Raw genomic sequence first — 5756 nt, forward strand, 5'->3', positions numbered from 1 at the left:
TTTTCTATGTTTTCTTCTGTGTTTCAGGTCTTACGTCTAAGTCTTTAATCTATTTTGAGTTTGTTTTATGTATGGTGAGAGAGTGGTCTTGTTTCATTTTTATGCATGTATCTGTTCACTTTTCCAACATAATTTATTAAACAAGTACTGGCAAGGATGTGGAGAACAGGGAGCCATCATTCACTTTGGTGGGATTGCAAATTGGTTCAGCCACTATGGAAAGCAGTATGGAGATTCCTCAAAATATTGAAAATAGTACTACCTATGACCCAGCAATTTTATCCAAAGAAATTCAAAACATTAATTTGAAGAAATATATGCAGCCCTATGTTTGTTGCTGCGTTATTTGCAATAGCCAAGATATGGAAGCAGCCCAAGTGCTCATCGATGGACAACTGGATGAAGAAGACGTGGTGCATGTGCACGATGGAATATCACTCGGTCATAAAGAATGAAATCTAACCATTTGCGACAACGTGGACCCAGAGTGTATTATGCTAAGTGAAATAAGTCTATAAGAGAAAAGACAAATACCATGTGATTTTGCTTCTATGTGGAATCTAAAGAACAAAATAAAACAGAAACAGACTCATAAATACAGAGTACAAACTGATGGTTTCCAGATGACAGTGTGGTGAGGGGCTGTGGGAAAAAGGTAAAGAGATTAAGAAGTGTAAGTTGGTAGATACAAAACAGTCACAGGGTTGTAAAGTACAGCATAGGAAATGCAGTGAATTCTATTCTACTAACTATGTATGCTGCCAGGCGGGGTACTTGACTTATTGAGGGAATCACTTTGTAAACTATAATTTTCTAACTACTGTGTGGCAACCTGCAACTAATGTAAAATAACATTGAATATGAACTGTAATTGAAAAATAATACAAAGAAACAGATTTTGGTTGCTAGAACTAAAGCTTGCTCTACGAGATTAGGAAGGTACCCTCTCTTTGCCAGACTCTCTGTTTTGTACCTGAAATGTATGTCTCCTTCACTTGGCTTTAGTGTTCCTCTGCACATTTGTGACGTAGCTCAATCAAGAGAAGGTCATGATGCTTCTTATGCCCCCACCTTCCTTTCCTTAGACCTATTTAAAGGGCATGGTGTCTTTTTCCCTGCTTTTTTGAGAATTTGCCTACATTTACAAAACATTCAACCCAAGTTTTCTTCCAGTTCTGATTCTCACTACCCAACGCTCCCTGTCTCTCCACCCACCACTTCCCTTTCACCGTCACTTCCAGCTCCCTGACACAGCCGCTTCCTTGTGTTCTGCAGGGTCCCTTCTTATCAAATGCAGCTGATGCTGTGAAGGGACCGAGGAAAGGAGAAAAATAAAGGAGAGAATTGTTTATTGAATTGCTATTCCACGCCAGACTAAGGTATATACATTTATGCTATCATTATTTATTTCTCAGAACAACACTATAGAGGAAGCATTATTATTTTTTGTATAAGTAAGGCTTAAACATAAGATCACACAGTAATAAAAGGTAGAGCTGAGATTGAAATCTAATTCTATCTGAATCCAAATCTCAGTCGTTCCTCATCACCATACTGTTTCCCATAACTGAGGCATGTCCTGACTTAACAAAAACCGCCACTGAACAGGGACCGTACAGAAATGGAGGGCTACGTCCAAGGCAGAAAGTGAGCTGGGTCTAAACTTGGTGACTGGCCCAGGCAGGGTGAACCCCGGAGGAGGGCTTTCTTTTGGAGAGAAACATTTCAGGGTCTACAAGGATCCAAATTAAACAATAAGTGGTACACATGAGTGACCTGTTGACCAAGTACTTGAGGATATTGAAAATTCAAATGGCTTCCAATTGGTTTAGATTAAATCTGTAATAGATGGTAGACTGAGAATAGGCTTCCACTGGGATTCTCAGGATTGATTTAGTAAGTTTAATGTGTCAACTAAAAATCTGTTTAATAATGATTTCCCACAGGAAATATTTCTATTTTTTGTTTTTTTCCCCAAATCACATTTATTAGTTTTCTTCTGATTATAAAAAAAAATGACAGGAAACCCCAAAATACTAAACAGCATAAAGAAAAATATGTATGTAATGTATAATATATACATATGTATGGATATACATTTGTGAATATAGCTACTGTGTTCCTGTATGATAAATTATTACATGTGAACTTTTTGCACACAGAATGTGGTCATATTTAAAGACTGGGTAAAACTGATACATTCCCTTGTTGTATGGCCAAAGGACATGAGTTAAAAAATGACAGACTAGGAATGCAAACAGCTAACCTAAGACTTTATTAGTAATTAAATTAATTTGAATGACAAACCATTTTTAATTGTCAAAATCGAATTCTTTCATTCATTCAATATTGAGTGCCCGCTGTGTACCAGGCACTAAGCAAATGCCAAAAAACCCAAAAAACAATAGACACAGTAGACATAACCTCATGGAACTTAGTCTAAAAGAAATATACCATTTATTGAACTCTTTTTGCTTGCCGGGATTGTACTAAGCCCTTCATAAATACTATATTTTAACTACCACAAAATCCTACGTGGTAAGTATCTTTACTGAATTAGGAAGCAGAAGCTCAAAAACTGACCAGCACAAGGCACCCGGCTGTCCTGGCTGAGGACTGAAGCCCAGCTCCGACTGGCTCCTCAAATATCCCCATTAGCTTCTGGGTGATGAGTTGTAAACCCCAAAAATCATTGAAAGAAGCCTTTTATAATGTAGTTCAAAAAATCAAATAAATGACTAGGTGTGGTTTAGGGTGCAGTGAGAGAGATGCTTTCGTGTTGTGGGGGGCAGTATAAATAGATACATCCTTTTTGCAAGCAATCTGGCAAAATTACCATGAGCCCTAAAACATTTTCATCTCATTTATCTGGAATTCTGTTTTTAGACTCTGCCCTAGGGAGAAAATCAGAAATGTGTTCAAAGATTTATGGACAACTAACTGAATATTTGGTTAAAAAATAGAGTATATGTAATATACTCTATATCACATATATGATGTACTCTATATTATCAAATTAAATGGTATAATCATACAATGTTTGAAATTTGCTTCAAAATAACCTGGGCCAGGGGAGGGACAATGGATTGGAGCTGGAGGATGGGTTCATGTGTGTTTATTATACTCTATTTCCATATATAAAGCTCTAAAAATATTTATGTAAAAATATGATTTAATCAAGCATTTATTATAGTGAAAAATATGTTGTGCTGTGGTATTCCATGAGACAAAACTATACAGCCACTAAAAGGGCCGAAACTTTTAGTAAAAGTTTCATGCAAACTTTTGAGAAAAATTGAGTAACTTGGAAAAATGCTCTCAGAATAATGTAAGCAGGACACAAAACTGATAACAGCTCACTTAAATTATGTGAAAAGGTTTAAAGGAAACACACTAAAATGTTAATAGCAGGATTGTGAGGATTTTTATTATTTTGACCTTTTGTGTTATTATACAAACACCATTTATATTTAGGAAAAAAGGTAGTTTACAATCCATCTTTACCTGTAACAGGTCCCTTATTATAGTCACTGTCAGAGGTGGTCACAGTTCTGATCAGCCAACTGAGCTGACGTAACCTGGATGACAATTTTTGATTGTACATTAGGAGATTATTGGCAGAGAGGAAATCGAACTGCTGGCTTTGTAAATTTATACCCTACCCCTACCGCAGGATGCGGCCAGGTGTGTTTATCAGAGATATTTCCATTGTCAAGGAGTGATGGGAAATTAACAGCTCTGCTTTAGTTCTGAGTGCTTTGGAATTTTTGTCTTAAAAAGACTTTAGTAATTAAGTTTACATGCATTAAATATTTAGTAAGAGCCTGCTCTGTGCCAAGCACCATGCTAGGCTCAATTGAAAAGATGAAAAGAGCAGACTGCCTGCACTCCAGGGAGCTCCGTCTAATGGGAAACGCTGATGTCAGTTGTCGTTAGGTGGTGCGGAAAGGAAAGGCTGTGGTACAGGTCAGCCCAGCATGAACCGTCAGGCCCAGGTGGGGGTCCACAGCCTTGCCAGAAGTTACTTGCTGCTGTGATGTTTTGTTTAGCTATTAAATTTGCAGGTATACTATAAATGGTGCAGTCGTTTTTCTCACAATTTAGATTTTATTACTCTGCCCCTAATTTCAGGTTTTTATGATATCCTTTTTTTCCAGTTTTAACTTCACTGTTTTAATATCATGAAATACAAGTACAAAACATTATATAAGTATACTTTTTACTACATGGAGATGTAATAATACATTTGTGTTTTTACCAAATTCTGTATCACCCACTAGTAGCCACTGTATTAATAGTTTTGTATGGGGATTTTCCACTATTCCCATGAGGTTTTATTGTGAATAAAAAAGCTCACAAGTCTTTTCAGCCATTGCAGGTTTATATGTATCTTAATATTTCTCTTCAGGTGCTTTAGAGAACTACTAAGAAATACAAATTCACCTTAGTCAAGAGTTTTGAGTTTTGAGTAATTTTGCCATTTCCTGTTGGCTGAAATCTCCCTTATGCTGGCATCGCAGAGGCACTCTGCACTTGCGGGGGTAAGAAGATGTATTGTCTCAATAGCCCTCTTAAGGTCTGGACAGGCAGATGACCATTTCCTGAAAAGTACAGAAAATCATAATAAGTAGTTATTGGCTATGCAGTAATTCATGAAACTCCATTTACATGAGACAAATAACTGTAACAGAGGACCATAAAGCCTCACATGTACTAAAGAAAACAAGTTTGCAAATATTGAACTGACTTTTCTCTAAACTGGCTTAACCACATCAAGTGAGAGGAGAGTAACATCAGCCAAAAGAAAAAGTGAACCGCTAAAGGGTCCAGAATTCACCCTCCATAGCACACGTTAGTCTTCAGCCGTTTCAGCTAAGACTTTTGTTCCGACAAACAAACAAAGAAATGATGAAAGCAGCATTTACTTTGTTGGAAATGAGAAAAAAAATACTGCTAATTCCGTGAAGTATTTGAAACTAATTTTGTTTTTATAAATAAACTAAAAGGTATTTATCGTTCTAAAAAAGGTTTAATTATCATTCTTACTGTTAAAAATCATTCAAAGGTATGTCAACCTTTAAGGATAAACTTTGGAGTATTTAGAAGATCATGTTTGGAAAACCAAACCACATTTTTAATTGCCTGTATTATGCTTTGTTCTTGGTAGAATCATCTTTGTTTCTTCTCTTTATGTCCCAATTATAAACCTGGCCATAATGACGTCGGTGGTGGTAAAGTGATCCCCCCAAAAGTAAAGGTCTTCCTCAAGAGAATCAAGATTCTTTGTGGCAGTTGATAAATTCTTTTCCAACAATGCCCGAGCTTCATCAATATCCTATTCAAGCATTGCATTAGCCACCAACCATAGACACACTTCATCAGTAGGAGGAGCTGAAGCTTTGTAATACAGGCTACCGGCCATTCAGAAAATCCTACAGGTAGGATTTCAGAAAATCTGGACTCCAGTGAATTGCTGGACACATCTTCCACATGTATTTTAGAATTTCTAAAGTCAGCCTAATTTTATGAATCTGACCTTTTAGCCTCCTTTTCTTTTGAGCAAGGTTGAGTTCCATAGATTTATACGCCGGTACTGCTCATCCAGCCTCTTTAGTACTGTAACCGCAGGCTCCTTCCCAGGCTGTAGGATGAAGGAACTCACATCCAACACAAATGCAGCCACAGGAATCCCTAGGTGGAGCCACCGTGGTCTCTGCAGCCACTTCTAAGCCACAACCATTTTTAGTGGCCACCAT

The 5756-nt window shown here is 37.2% G+C and overlaps 1 pseudogene; it reads right to left on the minus strand.

Moving 5' to 3' along the window:
• Window positions 1–5147: 5147 nt before the first annotated feature.
• On the minus strand, window positions 5148–5756 carry LOC112317564 (prefoldin subunit 3-like; annotated as a pseudogene).

Source organism: Desmodus rotundus, chromosome 5 (assembly GCF_022682495.2).
Source record: "Desmodus rotundus isolate HL8 chromosome 5, HLdesRot8A.1, whole genome shotgun sequence".
In the NCBI taxonomy this organism is placed as follows: Eukaryota; Metazoa; Chordata; class Mammalia; order Chiroptera; family Phyllostomidae; genus Desmodus; species Desmodus rotundus.